General features: G+C 39.8%; 1 protein-coding gene across 3 annotated transcripts in view; it reads left to right on the forward strand.

Moving 5' to 3' along the window:
- Nucleotides 1-1,341: 1,341 nt before the first annotated feature.
- Nucleotides 1,342-21,336, forward strand: part of trim2a (tripartite motif containing 2a) — a 36,449-nt gene continuing 16,454 nt past the window's right edge. Inside the window, exons 1-2 of one of the 3 annotated variants that reach the window (XM_061719255.1) lie at nucleotides 1,342-1,421; nucleotides 7,180-7,424. The gene's annotated coding sequence lies outside the window, so the exon portion shown is untranslated. Of the gene's footprint in view, nucleotides 1,422-7,179; nucleotides 7,425-15,958; nucleotides 16,082-19,534; nucleotides 19,918-21,336 lie in introns of those variants that run through there. The other 2 variants (XM_061719273.1, XM_061719264.1) reach the window with 2 other exon arrangements.

A 21,336-nucleotide genomic window follows, 5' to 3' on the forward strand; every position in this document is an offset into this window, starting at 1 on the left:
TTGATGACTGATGCACCGGTGATTGATTATTCATGATGACCGTTGATTCAGAAAATTATTTATATATTGATTTAAAAATGTATAAATGCCCTCTATGTAATAATACCACTTCTGACCACATGGGGGCAGAATATCACAAGAACCTTCACGTGTTGGCCCCTGATGTAAGACACAACAAAGTACACGTGGTATTACAAGATGTACACTATATTGTCAGTGTTTCCTTTGCCATGCATCCACATGGTCAGAAGTGGTACTGCTACTTAGAGTGGCTTTAAAACACTATTCACCATCATTGTGTCCTTTGTTGAAAAATGTTACAAAAATCATGATCAGTTGGTTTGAACATGAAAATGCTACCGATGGACTTGTTGCTGTCCTGTAGACCCGGGTATGGTCAATGCAGGAGCTCATTGACCAGGGCAGGGTTGGCTCAGTGCTGCTACAACTGAGTTTACGGCATTACCGTGCAGCATGAGAGGTCAAACGGCTTGTGACTTGGCATGTTTATCTCGAGATCAGAGTCAGAGTAGCCGCGTGCCAGGGATAATGGTTGTCTCAATCCCTCCTTATCCTGCAGCTCCTCAACTACTTGAAGAGCAGGATCATTACGTTCTCTCTCGTGGGAGGAACGGTTGGATAATTCCTGCTTTTGGAGTGTTTAGCGAATAAGTGAACAACTCGGGGAATATTCTACCGTTGACAAAGATGATGAAGATGATGTCCTGGGCAAGAGGCAACATAAACGCTTCTGTACAAGGAGGAGCTTGTGGCAGCACTGCCCCTAGAATAAGTGAGTGACAACTTCTGTCAATTTCTGTCAAAAGTATTTTATTTATTTTTTCTAACTTTTAACAGAAGAAATCTGGCATCAAGAATCACAAAATTAAATTATGAAATGTGTCTACGAGGTCATCTTTTCAGGTGATTTTTTTCTGTATCTTCTGCATTCCTCAGACAGTATGTATTTTAACATGAAATGACAGACTGCAAAGTTTTACTTCACGGCTCCTATGATGACCTTACTCCCTGTCACTTTCAAGGACATTTCAATGTTTCAAAGGCTCTGCAGTGCATTATGAGTAAATTGCACTTCATACACTCTGTAATTCTGCTGCAGCTTCAAGGATTACCAGTGAGGGATCACCAACGGGCCACTGAGATTAGGCACAAAGTTACAAACAACCGATCATACTACAGCTTAAATGCAAAGAAACTTAACTGGCACAAATGTGATGTGAGTTCATGGAAAAAACGAGGAACCAGTACCTGCCAGTGAGTGGAACCTTCTGGCTGAGGAGTGAGTGATGCTGAATCCGTTCCTCTGACTTCAGATCTATGTGAAGGGAACATGTGGAGGCAAATCCCCTAAACTGCCCTCAGAGATGCAGAGAGAGGAACAAGGATGATAAAAACATGAGGTGAGGAACAAATGCTTTTTACATCATGTTTCTTACTGGTTGTGTTGTTTACAAGTTGTGCTACAATAAAACCCTTTTTTTTCTAATTTTAATGATTTTAACCAACCTTTTGCGAAATTATACACTCAATAGAAACTCTGCTTCATTATTTATCAAAAGGAAATCCAAAATAATTCGTCGAAGCAGGATGACAAACCTGATAATTTGTTGTTTTTACATAATGTAAAAACAAATGGGCAGCATTGTGGTTCGGTGGTTAAAGCTGCTGCTCTTAGATAGAAGACTCCTCATTATTTATTGGACATGTTGAGCTCAATTCAACTGTGAAATATTCCTAAATATGTAAATTACTAAAAAGCCTACTCCTAATTCACTAACACATTAAGAACTCAGATTTGATCAGGAATCGTGAATGTTGGCGGTTGACCACAGACTGGACACATGCTCCTGTGGCTCAGTGATGAGCATACGCCCCCCAGAGACCACCAGACAAGGAGGTGTAGAGGCGCATCCTCCACCTGCATCTTGCTCCTTCAGTTAAAGTTCCTCCTGAACTATGTGAAATCCCCATTAACTGAGATAACCGTATTATATTGCTAATTTATTCTGTTGTATCAGGATACTTCCTTTAAATGCATTTGCATATTGTAAAAATAATGGACTACATAAGGCTTTAATGTTGCAAATTCTGTTCATGATCATCAATATTTATGTGCAGTGCTCATTTACACAACCTCTACACGCGCTGGGGGGAGGAGTAGACTTTGTTTGTACCCATGAAACATTTGGAACAGGTAGTATTTTCTTTGAATGCCAAAATACCCCAACAAACAATTAACCACAAATTCATCCTGTTCACGTTTCATGAATGATGCTCTCTGTGTCTTAATAGCAGTATAATGCCTTTGGTTTTACACAACCAACATTATGGGCCTTTCATTGTGGCCTGACATTGTGACAACAGCCCTCCTGACAGATGTTTACCTTGAGGAAAACCTCATGATGACCATTTCCATACTAGTTTGGTCCACAACCTGTTTTTTATCAAAACAGCATGAACGAGAAAAAGAAAATTGGTCAATTATTCAGCAGCCAGTCTGCTTATCCCACCATGCACCACTGGATTAAAGGCTGCAGCTGCTGCAGGCAGCTGTGACTACAGCAAGATTAAAGCATGGTCAAATGGCAAAACAAAGAAATATTTTATGATAGGATTATCATATTTAACCACAGCATGGTACTTTTGTACGGGTTAAATGTTCCAACAAAGGGCAGCTGGGTGGCTAGCACTTTAACCTTGCTGCAACAGGGTTCCTGGTTCAAATCTCAGCCCTTTAATATTATTACTGTAAATACTTTATTAATTCATTTATTATACACGTTCTCTCTCTGCTTTCGTGGGTTTTCTGCTGGTGCTTCAGCTTCCTCCACAGTCCAAAAATATGTCAGGTTAATTAGTGAGCCTAACCTTTATAAGTAAGTGTGTGGTTGTTTGTCTATTTGTGGCCCTGCGATGACTGGTGACCTGTTCAGGGTGAACCCCCTGCCTTTTGGCCAGAGAGAGCTGGGATAGGCTCCAGAAAATAACTGTGACCCTGAATAGGAATATGCATCTGTAGATAATGGATGGATGGATAGCATGTCAAGGCCTTTGCCATGATCAGGAAAATGCCACATTGCTGGTTATATGCATTAACATGCTGGCAGAGTGTGACTGGCTGTACGTTTGAATGCAATCCGAGGACAATATTTTGTGGATTTTGAACACAGACTATGACATTAAGCGGTGTGCTGCTTCCCTCTGATGTTGCTTTATTAGGTGTTTTTAAAAAGGTGTTAAAGTGCTTTTTAGAAAACACACAAAAGGCTGAAATAAAAAGAAATCTTTGCATCAAGGCCGTGATTGTGCACTGCATGCAAATCAGGTGTCCTTTGACTATGATACACACACACACACACACACACACACACACACACACACACACACACACACACACACACACACACACACACACACACACACACACACACACACACACACACACACGGCATTAGCCTTCTAAAATAGTCGCAAAGGCTTCAGATGAATTTAGATGAACCCCTCCCCCGCCTCGGATCCAAACAGACAAAAAAATCTCATACCGCCTTTTTCTTGCATCACACAAAATCATTCATGGAAAAGGAATGCAAAGAACTTTATCCTGTCTTTCTTTCTATTCAATCTGAGAAGAGTCTTTCATAGGCTGCTGCATAATGTAGGATTGCCGTGGCAACAGCCTCCCTCTTGCAGAGGAAGGGGCTTGGCTCGAAACAGCCGTTCCACCTCTCCTTTCATTAAGAGACTCCTTAAAAACTGGTGGAGTTTTAGAAGTTTGAAAACTATAACAAATAATAGTTTTTTCTTTTAAAGTAGCTTTGATATGTAGTACAAAGTTAGGATGTTTTCTAAAATGCAGTAAAAAAAAAAAAGCTGTCATTGATAGATAAAAGTAAAGGTATGATGGAAACTTTAGAGAGACACAACCTACCACTGAGGTGAAATCTTTGCAGAGATAAGGGGTTATTTCAGCAAGACAATGCCAGACACCGTTTTACATGACAGAAATAAGGCCTCAGGGACAGCTTGACCTGCAGATCTGTGTCCTAGTGAAAATACATCATGAGGAGGACAAAAAAGATCAACCAGGAGAAAATCTTGTGTTCAGCAAGAATGGACACAAATTCTTCTTGCAAACGGGCAAAAATGAATATCTTCACTTCTCAAATGATTAAAGAAGAAAGTGTTATTAAAGGAAGTGTGATGCAACAGATAGTCAAGTCCATTACGTTTGGATTTTTACTTTCGCTGGATTTTTTTGGAGAGTTGTAAAACTAGACATTTTTGAAAACTGTAATGTATAAGCAATCAGAAAAACAATGTTTCCATTTGCACAGGTGTCTGCATGGCGGCCATCTTGGATTTTTCAAAACGGTGTCCAAAAAAACTTAATTTTGTAATTTCTCAGCTTCTGAATAAGTTAGAACACTGATTTTAACTGCTAAACCTACATTTTCAGGGCCACTGAATCCAATGGTGGTAGTTTTAATGTTCTCAGACATTTTGTTACTACACTAATTTCTTTGCCCTGGTGATATAAAGTATTTACAAGTACTGTAGATGCATGTCTGACAAGCCCACCATACAAAACATCTCTGCTGGAATATGCAAAACTGGTGCAGTTTACATGTCCATCATTTTGCTTTACATGTCCAAGCTTGCCTGTGCAAAGCTCACTACTACAGTGTACCCAGTATACAGGAGCAGTGCCACATAGTGAATGTATTGAGTGTCAACAAGTGTTCAATCAGTGTTGTCAATTTAGTGACTTAGTGTGGCAGACTATGTGGCAGAGAGGATCAATGGAGATGTCAGTGTCTGGGCCCCAGTGAATAAGGAGAACAACAAGATGTTCCTGTCTGGGAATAAGAATACAACAGTTAAGCTCCGAGACAACACTGTAGATCTGAAGGAGACCAAGGACCTATATGGGAGACTGATGGTACTTGCCAGGTCAAACAGAGACATCAACCAGAAAGAGGCCATTGGGAACTATGAATTCACTCTAACACCAAGGGCACTCTTTGCTCCTGATGGAACAGTCCTGCCATGCCATGACAAGTCAAAGTTAATCCATCTCCTGGATAAGTTGGCAAGAACAGACATGCCTGAGAAAGACTCTCAGCAGTCTCAAAATGCCACCAGCCAAGATGCAAGGGACATGGGAATCACAAACTCCATATCTAATGATCCCCCAAGCCGGAAGATTGCACTTGTGGATGGGATGGTACTTGTGAAGACGCTGACCAAAAAAACAGTGACTTTAGTAACAATTAAGGATCTGAGTGGCTATTTCAATGACCGCCTGATGTCTCTAACACGAAATTATGATGAGATCATTCTCGTGTTTGACACCTACAGAGAAGACTCTCTGAAGAGTGCTACCAGAGACAAACGAAGACAAGGCAAAGCTCCTGTCCAGTACCAAGTCAGAGATGACACCAACATCAAGCACATCCCAATGAGCAGGTTCCTCTCTCATGAGAAAACAAAGGCCAACTTGACCAGCTACCTTGCTGCCAAAATCCTAGAGTACAACATGGGATCCACCAAGCTGATCATCATATCTGCTTCTGGGCACACAAGGAGCAACAAACACCTGCTCTTTGAGGATAACAACCACGAAGAAGCAGACACACTGCTGATCCACCAGGCAGTGCTGGCGTCACAGCGAAACCCACCTGATGCACAGCTGGTGTTCTTCTCACCAGACACAGATGTCTTGGTGCTGGTCATAGCAAACTATGATGTCCTGTTGAAGAACACTTCCATTTCTATGGCATCTGGTGTTGTGCAAATTGAACCACTGTGGAGTGCTCTAAGTCCAGAAAGAGCAAAGGCTTTGCCTGCCTTCCATGCCTTCACAGGGGCTGACAACACTGGGAGGTTCTCTCGCATAGGCAAGACAACATGGTTCCAGGTGTACCTCAAAGCTGATGTCATCAATGCTCTGCAGATGCTTCTGGAGGAAGCATACATGACAGAGGGAATGCTTTCAACACTGGCTACCTTTGTATGTATAGCCTACACACCCAAGGGCATCAGCATCAAGACAATCCCTGACCTATGTTGGCATCTCTTCTGCAAGCAAATGGCAGAAGGTGACAAGCTCCCTCCAACAATCGGAGCTCTGAAACAGCACATCTTGAGAGTCCATATCCAAACACGGGTGTGGGGACAGGCAGCCATCGCTCAGCAGGTTCCACAGTTGGATCCTCTGGAAAATGGGTACTTCAAAGACTCCTAAAAACCTACCACCACAGAGGTCCTTCCAGCTCCAAAAGCCATTGTTGAGATGGTGAGATGTCAGTGCAAATCAGACTGTTCCTCTGCTAGGTGCTCTTGCAGAACAAAGAACTTAGCCTGTACAGATATCTGTCAGTGTGGCAGCCACTGCCAGAATGATGAAGACTCTCAAGACATCACGTACGAAAGTGACAATGATGATGATGACGATGAGGTGTAGAGACTGTCAAAAGGGCATGTTCCTTCCTATGTGTGTCGTTCCATTACACTGACCATGTGCGCATGTCTGTAAAACAATCAATAAAATAAAAAATCTGTATTAAAATCCATTTTGTTAAGACCTATCCAATGTATGTTGTTGCCATTGGATTTTGGACACCATTTTGAAAAATCCAATATGGCCGCCATACAGACACCTGTGAAAATGGAAACATTGGTTTTCTGATTGCTTATACAATATACTTTTCAAATATATATAGTTTTCCAACTCTCCAAAAAAATCCAGCAAAAATACATAGTGAACTTGACTAAGAAAGGTAAACATGCCCTTTTCAGTCTCGAAAAGATTACAGCATCTCTGGAAATAGGGTTTGCTCTTTTTAATTTAAGTCACAGATCCTTAGTATGAAATATATACTGTACATGTATAGACACAGTGTTCATCATAGTTACATCATAGTTACACAGTGCAGCTCTATATTTAGACAGTATTACTTAATAAAAAGCAGTCTTGGGTGACATATTTATCTATTGCTACAGAAAAATCCTCCGTCACAACTCATGACGGGACATTTTCAGCAAGAAAATGATGACAAATACCAATAATCTATTAAAGCCGAGGCTATTTTTGTGTGTTTTTGCAATATTGATGAGGTTTTTCCTTTTCCTGTATTTTTAATTCCCTCTCCCCACCAGACTCACTGGATCTGACTGCTCTACCGGCTGCCCTCCCCCCCGTATTGTCGGCCGCTTTAATAAGTGAAGTGGAAGTGAGTGGAGGGTTGCAGCTCAGCTGTAGTTTTTCTGAGCAGAGCAGCAGACAGGCCGGTTGGTGAACGGAGCAGAGTGATTAACAGCCAAAATCCCAGTAATGACTGCAGCCGTCTTCTAACGCGTCCTCCCGCGTCATCGGAGTTGCTGCACTGGCAGATGACCTTAAGGTGAGTGAGAACATTAGCTGAGCCTGAGTCAGGCTTCGACATTTCTAGCCCACTCATCATTATGTAAGAGAGTTTAATTATGCATAAGTGGGAGCTGAAATAAACAGAATTTTCTGCTAAACTCAAAACGTTCATTTTATATTAATTGCAAGTGTGCAGACAGCAAATATCCTCTGGATTGTGTTGGTATTTTAGTTTATTTAGATTGTATCAAATAAACTAATACCTCTAAAGGTTTAAGTTACTTTAAGGGTGTGTTTTTAATGAGATAATGTCATCTCTGGAAAATACAGGACATATCTGTGTAAGCTGAAACCAGAATGCCCCTCACATGTATACAAATGCAGTACTGGGGACTTTTACTGCATCTAAACAAAGTCGATATTTAATTTACAGCAAGTTGCCCTCTAGCATTTATTATCGTGACTGACATGTTTTTCCACTGCCTGGTGACTGGTGGGGGTATTGATGCTCCATGTACTGAGGGGTTTATAGTATGTGTAAAATAATTTGTAGAAGGATCTGTGTGTGCACTTTATCTGCCAAAAGTGCTATTTAAATAATGAATCTGCTATCAATCATTTTCTATCTTAATTCGTTGCTCATTAAGAATTCTTTTTTATTTTAATTAAACTGTTTGAGTGGAAGGAGGTTGGATGGTGGTCTATCATCAAATATAATACTGTTAACTTAAATTACCATTATTGTAGAACCACATTAAAATTAAAACTGCAAGCAGCGTTAGTCGGGCCCTCGCGCCTATGGCCCCCGCCCCCCAGGTGAGACCACATTCTTGGTCAATATCACTCTAAAGTATCTTTGGTGTTCCCATCAAAATCACCCGTTCGTCATTGACATGGAAAATAACAATGTTCTGGTATAAAATGACCAAACATTTAAACACACAGGTGCAATGACAAGTCTCTTGACATGGATTTCCACCAGTTTCTTTCTTTCTCATGCTGCTCCACTAACTTCAGTAAATGCAAAAGGTGGTTAAAGGACACAACATTAACATTGTTTTTAGATTTCGTCATTTTCCTTCACGGGTTCTTCAATAAAACTAGTAGCTTTGATCAACTATATTCAATTTTGGTAATAATTTTAAACACTTTGTCCGTGTCCCTGAAACTGCTGTCCACCCGGTAGTGATGGGGTAACTGACCATTTAACAGATCACTGATGTAATTAGTAACATCATTAACACCATTCTGTCTTTCTTAACTAGGAGTTGGGTCAACTGCCACAAACACATCTAATTCCTGCCTTTTATTTCCCAATTTTCATCATATTGTTGAAAGCTTAATGGTTCTGCACTGTCATTTATTATTTTTAAAATAATCAGAAATTCAAAATATATTTGATAAACAGTCTACAGTTACCTTCAACACTGAAGCTCTAGCTGAAGACCCACCATGTGCTTATTCTCCACTTTGTTATAGTCCACCCCGTCATCAATGTTTCCATGATTGGGTGGACCATGACAGGATGGACACATCTACATTTTTTCAACATTGTGATATATTTACACATATTAGAACAGTTTTAAACATATAACATATAATAACAAATGCTTAACTGGTTCTGAAGTAGAAGTTTGCAATATTTAATTTTTAGGTTATTATAATAATGATAAACTATATTTATATATCACTTTTAAATACAGTCCCTGGACAAAAATAAAAAGGGCCGCAATTTAACATCAGCAACGACCATAGATGAAACACACCGAATATGTTGATCCGATGAAATCTCTCAGAAGGGTTCGTTCAGATACCAGGTCTTCAAATCACAAAAATCAGCCCCAAAATCACAAATTCAATTCGGGCGAAGAAGCGGCCGAAGGAATGGCATAAATTGCGCCAAAATTACACGATTAATTCAAAATGGCCGACTTCCTGTTCGGTTTCGGCCATGGCTCCAATAGACTTTTCTTTAAGTTGCAACATGATACAGGTGTGTACCAATTTTCGTGCATGTACGTCAAACCGTATTGCGGGGCTTGAGGTACGAAGTTTTCTAGGCGGCGCTGTTGAGCCATTAGGCCACGTCCATTAATGCAAACCATGAAATATCACATTTTTCGCCAGACCTGGCTTGCGTGCAAAATTTGTTGACTTTTGGGGCACATTTAAGGGGGAAAAAAGGCCCTAATTTTGTCGGAAAAATTAAAATAACGAGAGAAAAAAAAAAAACGAGGAAAAAAAAATTCCTACATATACAATAGTGCTTGGGCCCTAATTGAACATGGTGGACTTCCTGTACCTTTAAGAATATGGGGGCGCTATTGAGCGAGTCTTTCATGCCCATTCGAGGCACCATTAACATATGACATTTTTCACCAGACCTGATGGGTGTATAACATTTGGTGAGTTTTGGATTATGGTAAAGCTCTGAAAATAGGCCCAGTAGGTCCTTGCACCCTCGGGTCTTTATTTCCATTCCCCTAAAGAGAACCTAAGGAGACTCTCTTCAACTCCATGTTGCTCCACACTCGCAAGATCATATTATCATATTCATACTATCATATAAATCATATTTAGGTTATTTAATTGTTTTATTTATTTATTTTTTTTATATTTTTGTTTGTATGAAACCTTTTTTTTTCTTTTTTGACTAAGAGGATGCTACAAATGATTGGAACATTCATGTACCAAATGTGATACATCTGGCGTTATAGGGTTAAACATTTTAGGCAGGAAGCTGTTCACTTGGCTGCAAATTTCCATTTCCACCCCTAGGAGTCACTAAATCCTCAACACATTCCTTGATTGGTCGTCACATTGTGCTTATTAAAAGGCTGTGACAGACTAACATCGTGTTCACAACAACAGTTATGATGGGCTCTTGCTCCTTATGACCCTGAATAGGATGAAGAAGGTATTGAGATGCATGTCTACTCTTCAGAAGTTCTCATAGATGTCCTTGTCTTTTGTCCTATTTAGGATTTGTGTCTTTGTCAGTGTGTAGTCAGAATCAGAACTGAGACTAAAGCCATGAGGCTCCCTCACATTAAGTCTAGCCTTAGTCTGTGTATAAAGGTGTTGAAGCAAACAGGTGCACATAGTCACCAATGGACTTTTCCCATTCTCTGATTTTACAACTTTGTTATCTTAGGAAAGAAAATGTTTTGTAATCTTTGAAACCCAAGCAGTAAGACAACTGTACTGTAATACTGCAAGTTTTTGTTCCCAGATCCAGAATAAAAACTTGGTTCAACCATTTCACTCATTTTGTTTAAATATATTCATGCCATACTAACTAATTGTTACTAATAAATAAACAAAAAAAGACATTTATACCTTTGCAGGCATCAGCAATGCAAGAATTATATATAGATCCTACTGTAGCGTAAGAAAGAAAGACAAGCATATGACATTTCTGTTGTGCATTTTCTTGTTTTAGCAATTTATTTAACCAACATTCATAAATGTCCATGTTAACTTAGGGATATGGACCACAACCATTAATACATCCCAAATCGTTCAGAATAATATTTAGCTTACCGGTATATCCCTTTATACCTACACATACAACAGTAAGAGTTAAATCCTATTTTTCCTATTTCTACATGGAGTCATTCTACAGGTAATCCACTAAAGTGGCACTGAATGTACTTGGGGGACGACATTTGGATACACTTGGCATGCATTTGGATAGTTACTGTCAACATTATTTGCCTCCTGCATTTGAAATCGAGACTCTCGAGTAAAGAGAAAACCTTCAAGGGTACCCGTGTTTGTTTGATTGTCTGAGGAAAGTGTGGGTGGCTGGGTGTGGACTGCCTGAAAATACAAGCATGAGTGACTTTGTTTTTAAGGAAGTAATATTTCTTCAACAAGATAGAAGTATATAAACGTACAAACAATTAGAGGAAGCCTGCACTCTTGGCAGCAGGTGTCGGAACGGCAGCTCAGTTTACTGACGTCTTTATCAAAGTGTGCCAATAAATCCTGACCAAATGTTTGCTAGTTCATGGTTTTAATAATGATATTATCAGTTGGAAAACAAATGAAGTCTGGTTTCCAGCTGCTCTGAACCTTAACAGGACAGTTACTTAATGTATAGCTGGTGAATAACTGTAGTCAGCTGCCTGATTTCTCCTGTGTTGCACTGGGACTCCTCTACAGCCACCATTCCAGATGGCTTTCATAGTTATTGTGGCTTTCTCTTGCCAATTTGTGACCATTTTGTTTTAATTGCAGTGGACTTATTCCATCTGCCACCCTTGAACTCTGTGATCAAGATTTATGGTGTCTAGCACTGCCATTGTCTAGGTTATACTCTGTTTTTTATAAAGTGAAATACTGTCCTCACTGTTGTAGAGGAAACGACAGCTGCCTGTTTGTGATGCTCGCTGCCAGTCACGTGGGCAAAATAATGTTGCTTTGTGCAAATACAGTCAGCAGTGTTTCACATAGAAAAGAAACAGTTGCAACAATGTACATTCATGCAAATGAAGTGCCATGCGGTGCATGTTTCTACAGGAAAGATTCTTTGGGACATTTGAATCATGCCCATCCCCTGTCTGTGTATGCTTGATGCCCTCTCTCTCTGTCTGATTCCTCTGGCCCTGGTGTCCCTCATCTGGCCCTCTTCCATGGCCGTCAGGCCTCTGGGACTCACTGGGGTTAAAGAGCAGCACAAGCTTTAAGCCCAGCCTCCTTCAGCCACACCAACCCCTGTGATTGGTCCTCAGTTTTCTTGTACACCGCCACAGGGCCCTCCTCTCTGTGTATCTGCTCACGCTGTGGCACTCTGTCAGTCTGTTTGGATTACTGTAACAGCTCAGGCCTCTCTCATGCGTCCACTTTTCTGCCCACTGCGCACACCGCAGCACATCAGACATGAGAAGGATTAGGTGACAGAGCAGCGTTTACCTTCCCAACAAGAGGAGAGAGAGCACAGTGAGAAAAGAAAGCTGCCATGGAGAAGTAAGTAGGATGGTTGGGATTTTAAGGTGGGTGGCAAGCCTGGAAAGAGTAGCCACTGAGATGAATTGGAAAAAATATAGAAGAAAGGAAAATGATAGATTTATAACTGAAGGAAGGAAAGATCTATGACAGAATGATGAAAACGCTGTTGATAAACAGTGGACAGGTTTGTCTGCTTGGTTTCTGTACAAGGAAAATGTTTTCAGAAGAAACCTCTGCAGCCCCAAGTTATTTCACTGGAAATGTTGTCAGCTCATACTTGAAATACATGTCAGCGTGCCATTTAAGTTCACATATGGCATTAGATGTTCTCATGGTGACATGTATTGTTCACTTTTGATGAATTCTTCGCCACTGTGTCTGAGTACTCCCATTTCCTTTTTCCTGTTTGTGATGCTCACTGCCAGCTACTCATCTGTTTTGAAAGGTTTCAGGTAAACTTAAGATGTTCATATGATATGAAATTGATGAAAAAGTCAGCTTCAGTATGTCCAGCAGGCAACAACCTCTGAAAAAATGTGTTTCATACAGGCAACCGCTCATTTTGAAAACGCCCGCCAACACATTGAAACTTGGTGTGAGTGACACATTCAGCTGCATATCAGTGTTTTATCAATATTTAATCTCATCATTGTACAATAATACTACTAAAGCATTTTCTTGGTGTCTGAACTCCTTTTATTCACAAAACTAGTTATTGCACATACTGTACCTGTTCCAACAGTGCAACTAGCAGTCTTTAGTATGTACAAACTCTGCATATTGTTACCTATCACACCTTCAGGAAGATTAAAGATCAACTAAATCTCGAGGTGAACCCATTTTTATGTTGTCACTGTTTTACTAGAGAGGTGCATTTTGTCTGGACACTGAGCCACGTCGAGTTAACCTCTCTGAATTCTGGTTGACAGATGTGCTGCATGGATAGTTTCCACACATCTGAAGGCTTTAGTTTAAGGTCAGCCGTTACTATGAAACACACCCGCACACATGCACACATACACACATACGTGCAGACCGCTGTCTTATCTTGTGGCCCCAGAGTGCATGGTTGGCAGATATACAGTGTAGTCAAGTGGGACATTGAGTCAGGGTGTCTGCATTCACTCTGTGCACTCTTTCTTTCTTAGGCACATGCATGCAAACACAATCAGACAAACATTAAAAAATTGATGTAAAATTATAGGAATTTCTAATAGTAATTAAATAAAAGTTTTGCAGCATGAAACATGTCCACAGTCTGCTCACACACAAGCTTAACAAAATCACTGATGTAGACTTCCATTTGTGTGTTTTTTCTTAAACTACTCCTGCTGGTTTAGACATTCAAAGACAGAATTCATGTGGAGTTATTTGAGTGGAATCCTCAAACTGAAGGCGTGTTCTGCCACTTTAATATCTCCTGAGTGGATGCTTAGATTAGCATGAGAAATGCTTACATTTTTCAGGGGTGTTGATTATTTCACCTCTGTAGGACTAATGGCACGTGAAGCCCCCGCATCTGCTAAATCAGACAGGTTGGCACATTATATGAAGGTTTAGCTCTGGATTAGCTAGTGGCAACTTGCTGAGGATACTGTGAAGAAGAGCTGGAGATGAAATTGCTTTATTGTCAGGGCCACCACAGTAAACTTTGATATTCTGGGTTTGTGCACTGACATAATTAAAATATGCTAAATAAAGTCAGTAAACTGAGCTAAAATCATCTCTAATGTCACACATGAGGCCCATTAGCAAGAATGATATGAGAATACTATTGATATTGACAGCTTGGTCATTCAGTCGATGTTGTCTGGCCCTGATTGTAGGAGCAGTAATGACCACAGGAGAGCGGTTGCTAGGCAGCTAAGTGGCAGTTCAGTTGTGGCTTTTGCTAGCAGCGGCCATTATAATCATCTAGGCCTTGATAAATAGGTTAATGCCATCATGCAGTCCAGACTTTAAGGACCCTTTTTATGTTGGATTGGACTATGATTCCACACTCGTGACTTTATGTGAAACATGGATTCATTACTTTTTGATGGAGAGTCAGGAGACAGACCAGACAGACCACTGTTTAGGAGGTCCAGAGTGTGTGTTTGAAAAATAATGGGCTGTGTGAATCGGTGAAGCACCGTGTGGTTTTGAGCCATACTACAAATCAGGTAAATTATATGGATTTTCAGGCTCTTATATTGCACCTAAGGTTACATTATTTATCTTCTAGGGTTGCTACTTTGCCTCATAATCTGTTTAGGGGTCTGAATGACATGCACACTTCAATCATCACCAAGGTCCATTTTGTGTATAAAGTCTTTTATTCAAGTAATATTAAGGTCAGGTTGGTGTTTCTGACCAAAAACACTGAAGGGTTCATTTGAGCATAGGGTTGCCACCCGTCCCGTAAAATACGGAATTGTCCTTTATTTGAGAAAAAAATGTTGCGTCCCGTATTGAACTAATACGGGACACGATTTGTACCATATTTTCCTTAACTTTTACACCATATTCTAGTTGAATTATTGAAATAAATTAACTTTTACACCATATTCTAGTTGAATTATTGAAATAAATTAACCTTTACACCATATTCTAGTGGAATTATTGAAATAAATTAACTTTTACACCATTTTCTAGTTGAATTATTGAAATAAATTAACTTTTACACCATATTCTAGTTGAATTATTGAAATAAATTAACCTTTACACTATATTCTAGTTGAATTATTGAAATAAATTAACCTTTACACCATATTCTAGTTGAATTATTGAAATAAATTAACTTTTACACCATATTCTTCACCTGTAGGCTATATTACATCTGGGCTGATGTGGACATACGTAGCATAGGAGGATATTTCAGCTGCTAGTATGGTTGTCTGTCTGTACAGTCATGCAAGTTCAATGCTATTAAAGCACTTTAAACTTTAAATCAAAGCATTTTGTTTTTTCATATAAAATAAACACATTTTTATTCAGTTTAGAAGTTTTGGGGCTTTTTTTTTGGCTCCTGCGCTGCTGAAATCAGGGCGTCCCTTATTTCTATTTCTGAAAGGTGGCAACCCTATTTGAGCAGCATCCGCTATGTTGGCCTGAATCATTTTTATTTAGTTAATATATCCTGTTTTTTTTCTTTTTTGAATATCTAATTTTAAATTGTGCAAAGGAGTAAAGTGGAAAGACCAGATGCAGTGATTATAATCTGAGTTATTCATAAAGCTGTAGGTGACTGACCTCTTTGACCTCTGCCAATGCAAACTAATTAGTCTTACATCATAAAACAATATGAATCCATCAATGTGGAAAGAGACAACCTGCTCACTATCAGTGCTGTCAGATGAAAACAGTTTGCTCTCTGTGTAATAGAAAGGGAGTCACCTGTCCGTCTGCACCATTGCTGTCGATGTTTGTAAGTGGTCACCCTGAATGGGCAGGTTTGTCGCTGGCCAGCATGTTGTGTGTGTTGTGTTTCGAAATAGAGATAGATGTTAAAAACAGCTGACGTCAGTGCTCTGGAAAGAACTGGGGGATACTGGCAGAGGGGAATCTGGACGAGCATACATGCAACCTTGTAAAACAAATGATAAAACTGACTCCATGTTCTTCCCGAGTGGAAAATGCTTGGAGTTTAAGCTCGGCCTCAAACCTCAACATGCAGCAGAGTTCAGCGGAGCCACAGTACGAGGTGCTTTTGATTATTGGAGAATAGGTTGCAGTTGTTTTTAGTTTGAGTTCTCTTATAAGGTGAGTTGGCTGTTTTAAGGGCATCCGTCTGTGAAGTGTGTTACTGCTTCAGGGAAGATGATGGTGGTTGTGAAGAGAGGAGCAGCTAAAAGAGATTAAATTACGAGGTTGTGTCCCAAAGCTAATCATGTTTCTTCATTACGTTTGTTTTCACTCGGCACTTCAAGTCAGAGACGGGTCATGTTGGCTCCTTAGCTGCCTCCATGTCCGAACCAGAGCATATTTGTATCTGCGAAATATGTCTCATAGATTGTTCATTTTGTTTACAGTCAGGGCTGTAAGCATTTAACAGCAACAGAATGCATTCATACTTTCTTTACTTATTAATATTTGAAGGGCATGTGTTACAACCAAAAACGTAATAACGGCCAATAACGTAATAACTGCCAATAATGTAATAATTTTGGTCATTTAAAATGTAATAAAGCCAATAGTGTAATAATGTGCCAATAATGTAATAAAACTTTTGAGTCAATAATGTAATAACTTTTTGCCGATAATGTAATAATTTTGTAATAATTTTTTAATACCAGGCCAATAACGTAATAACCAGCCAATAATGTAATGCCTTATTACATTATCGGCAAAAAGTTATTACGTTATTGGCTCAAAAGTTTTATTACATTATTGGCACATTATTACACTATTGGCCTTATTACATTTGAAATGGCCAAAATGATTACGTTATTGGCAGTTATTACGTTATTGGCCATTATTACGTTTTTGGTTGTAACAGCATGTCAAAAGAAATCAAAAGCTTTCTTGGTTTCTTGGCAGAAATTAAGTGCTGAAGATGTTATTTGTCACAGAATGTGCTTGTTTTCAGGAGTGTAGAATAAAGATTTGCATTATCCAAATGAAAGTCAGCCACTCATTAAAAGTACCCGGAAGGATCTTGACCCCTCACCTTGTCTATAAAGAAAAAAGTTCAGCATCTCCTTTTTTCTTGCTGTTAACACCAAAACCATCATATTGACAACTACTGCAGCCAAATCCTGCCATACATAATCCCTCAAAGCTTCACGTGTTATGGCTTTGGGTTTCTCTTAAAATAATTAAAAAGAAACCGCTCACTCTTAGATCACGGTTTATCTCTATTTCCCATCATTTCTGTGTCTCTTTTGAGTTGAATCATTCAGTCGCTTCGGTGTTCAGTCACATCTGTGTATCAACAGGTTGCCTTTACACTCATTGTAGTCAAGGATTTCAGTTACTTATTTCATTTTCGCTTTTGTTTGAGATAATCGTTTCCTCATGTTTGCCCTGTTACTCAGTCTTTACCTCTGTAAGTTTGATCCATCTTGTTATTTTGATTCCCTGCTTGTAGTGCTTCTTGGCCTCTCATCTGCTTCCTGCCTGACGTGTTTTCTGTGTCATCTCTCGTGTGTGCACTCGATCTGTTGGTGTCGTGTCAGATGTTTTGGACTTTAAACCTGCTTCTGGATGGATTTCATTTGGCTCCTCTTACACATTATGAAAGGAATATAACTTTTTCTGTTTTTCAGAGCATGATATTAGAGTCTGACAGCGACCATCAGCTCAAAACAAAGTTTTATGGTTATGGTTTTGTGATTTTTATCTCAGGTTTTTGGAGTCTTGTTACTAGGGCTGGGCGATATATCGAGATTTTAATATATATCGATATATTTTCAAACACGATATGGTACGAGACAATATCGTTTATATCGATTTTTTTTTTTTTTACATTTTTTTTTTAAATGATTTTGATATAGCTTATTTTGTGACAAATTGACGAATGTTTTATTTGAGATTTGCACAACTGTCAACCTCAGTGGAAAAGTCTGCCTGTTACTGTCTACATTGTATTAATTGCACAGTGTATTTTAATTTAATTGTTATGCAGGAAAGGGATATTTGTTTTATTTTATTCAAGAAGCATTTTTATTCTATATATGCAGGCAGTTTATTTTTATTTCATTTGTTTTATACATTTTGATATTGTGCAGACCTCTGTTAATAAAGGAACCCGTGTGACATTTGGCACGAGGCTTTGTATTAAAACTGACTGTTTTTTTAAGAGTTTGCCTCAGAAAAAAATGAAGCTAACAGAGATGCTAACAGAGATGCTATGCTATAATGCTTTGGGGGAAACCCCAATTAAGGCACAGAAAAAATATCGATATATATATCGAGTATCGCCATTTAGCTAGAAAATATCGAGATATGACTTTTGGTCCATATCGCCCAGCCCTACTTGTTACAGTACTCAGTTCTCCGCTCAGTTTAAATCTTGGTCCCTGTCCTCTTTTTGTTTCTCGTGTATTTTGTTTTACCTGATTTCCTGTTTTATTTTGAAAGTCTTTTTCCAGTGTGTGAATCTGAGTTAGACTTCCGCTGTCCTCTGTCATGATTGTGAACACCTGTGTCTCCTCAGAACCTTCCCAGTAATCTGCTTTGAGGCCGATCACTTGGTTTGGGGCTGTCTCAGCCTGAATATTGAGTGAGCTGTCTAGAGACGGTACACTGTTATGTCACAGTACCTAGTCAGAGTGGAGCTATCCAGCTTTATCTCCAACAAATCACCTCCAGTGTTTTCGTGATGGTTCATTCAGCAGGAATCTGTAGAAGCTTAAAGAAGACATTCAACATTTTTCTGCACACAGTAGTGAGGACAACCACAGTGTTGCATCTCAAAATGAGTCTGTTTGTGCAGGTGAACACCAAGCATTAGGCAGAGAGTAGAGTTCCTTGAGAATGGGCTCACCCCAGCAGGAAGCTGATGACTTCAGCTGACATTCAGGCTGCATTTGTAAATAAGACTTTGTTCTTAAATTGCTTGCCTGGGTAAATGAAGGTTAAATAAAAAATAAATAATTGACTTCATGACTATGAGAAAACTGCAGTGAGTCCTGAAAGGGGGGTGTTTGCTTAATTAAGTTGCCCGAGAACAGTCTTTTCCAGGACATCCATGACCAGGGACGTTAGGACTACTCGTCTATCGTATCATTTTGGACAGGTGGATGAGATTATTTTAAGTTACTGGAACAAGGCGGTCTTGGAACGGTGTCCTGGCTCAGCTGTGGATCCAGAGAGGATGTGACATCTGTGTGGATGGATACAAAACATCTTACATTCATAAGAATTAGCAGTTTATCAAAGAGTCTGTGGATGCACATTAAACAGCATCACTGGTTGTGATAAACTGCAGACACACTGTCGTCTTTCACCTCATCATACTTTCTGCTCAGTGTAATGTGCATTCATGGATGGTGAGTCAGCAGCCTGCACACATCCACACAGAAAAATGCCCTCAGAAAGCTCCCTTTGGCTTCATCTCCATTGGCTACGGCTGGAAGCCTGAAGTGCTCTCCCTTTTTTTCTATTCGTTAGATCACCAGCTGTCAGCCAATACTCGCGCGCTTATTCCTGATGCTGCACACGCTCGTTGCGCCGCGCTGCAGTGAGGCAGCATTTACTTCAGACAGAGAGGAAGGAGGGAGATGAATGAAAGAGGTTGACTGAGCTGGGAAAGCAAGTGATGGGAGGAAAGGAAGTGGTGAGCAAGAAGAACGAAGGGAGGGGAAAGGATGATCTAAACTGACACACAATCTGGCTCCTTGTCCCTGCACAACTTTGCTCACACTCATAAACACATGAAGAAGTAATCTTGCTCACACACATCCTGACATCCCATGTCTGAATCGTATTTGCTGATAGAAGGGAGGCATCGTATCATGTTGGGACCGATATGACCTGAATGCAGGTTTAAAAGGATCTAATACATGAAGAATTTCTGTTTCACTTACTGGAGCCAATTTTTACAGCTGTGTACTGGAATGGATGACGCCTGTTGATCTGTCCATAGATGCAGCACTGTAAGTCTTCTTATCGATATATATGTTTTTGGTTTTTCAACATCTGTGAACATAGCTGTTTACATATTTATTTATTTTTTGCATGATTGCTTTTTTATGATTGCTTGGCATACATTCCTCCAATAATATTCCTCTTTGTTATGTGTACCTCCCTCTCCGTGTTTGATGACGACTCAATCCAGCAGGAATTATTCCGCTTAGCTGGTGCGATTATGTAAGAGAGGAGTGCTGTGTGGCCGCTGCGACCTTGTGCACTGTCAGCACAGTGGTGCTGTTTTCCTGTCGTGGCAGTCTGCAGGATTTAGGATTTCTCATTTATTAATCAGTGCTGCATTTGATGTTGGTCTGTCTGATCCGCTCTGGGGAGCTGGTAAGTCGGTGACAGGGGCCTAAGCTGGGCTGTTTTTGTTTGTGCGTATGTGCGCTGGCATTTTGTCATTCAAAACTCACAAACTGTTTTGATGTTTGGACATCTATTTGTACCATCTTTGTACCATTTAGCTGGTCGCTTATTTAATCACTTTGCTGAAAGAGTCAGTTATATCATTTTCTGTTGCTCTTGCAGTTTCTAGCTTTATTTTTCTTTTCAAACTGGATCACTCGCTGCTCTGCATTACTTTTTAGCAGCTGACATCGAACACAGTACATACAAGCAATCTAACATCCTTAAGAGTTTGATAACGCCCCACTGACAGCATAAGATATTCAAAATAGCAGGAAATGCATCCTCCAGTCTCCACTGTCAAGCTCATCACAATGCCACATTCCTTACAAGAATATGAGCGTGAGATCAAGAGAAACTAGAATAGAGGAGGGGAGAAAGAGCACACAGCAAAGGAAGAAGGGCAGTCCCTGAGGGTTTCCGCTCAGTGGCAGAGGTGGCCTGTTTTTGGACTCGTCTTGAATGTGAAGAGACAATAAAAGCACTGACACACTTTCTGTGTATCAGTTAGCTGCCAGATCTTGTTACGAGAACATCTCTTGCACAACATTACGAAGAGAGGGATGTTTGAGAGGAAACTGAGGCTCTAGATAGAAAATCTGAGGGTGAGTGAGAAAGGAAGGTTATGCAGTGACATTGTGTTGGTTACAGCTCAACTGTTCTCGAATGAGCTTCTCACAGAGAGCCTTGCTTTTCCTCCATGATCAAAGGTTCATCCCTTAGAAAACCCTTTTATGACAAACACACAGTACAGCTCATGTTAGAGAAAAAAACCAACAACAAAACTGTTCTTATACTCTGGGGGTTTTCAGCATGAGTGAAAACACCCACGATGAGATAAATAAAATACATTTAATCTTGCAAAATAACATTTAGATCGTGGAGATATTCTGATGTTGAAATAAAGCTGCTCTGCAAAAATTCTGAAATTGAGGAGCAAGTAACCGGCACAAGCAGGTAAATTAATGATAAAAAAA

This window comes from Cololabis saira, chromosome 1 (genome assembly GCF_033807715.1).
Source record: "Cololabis saira isolate AMF1-May2022 chromosome 1, fColSai1.1, whole genome shotgun sequence".
Lineage (NCBI taxonomy): Eukaryota > Metazoa > Chordata > Actinopteri > Beloniformes > Belonidae > Cololabis > Cololabis saira.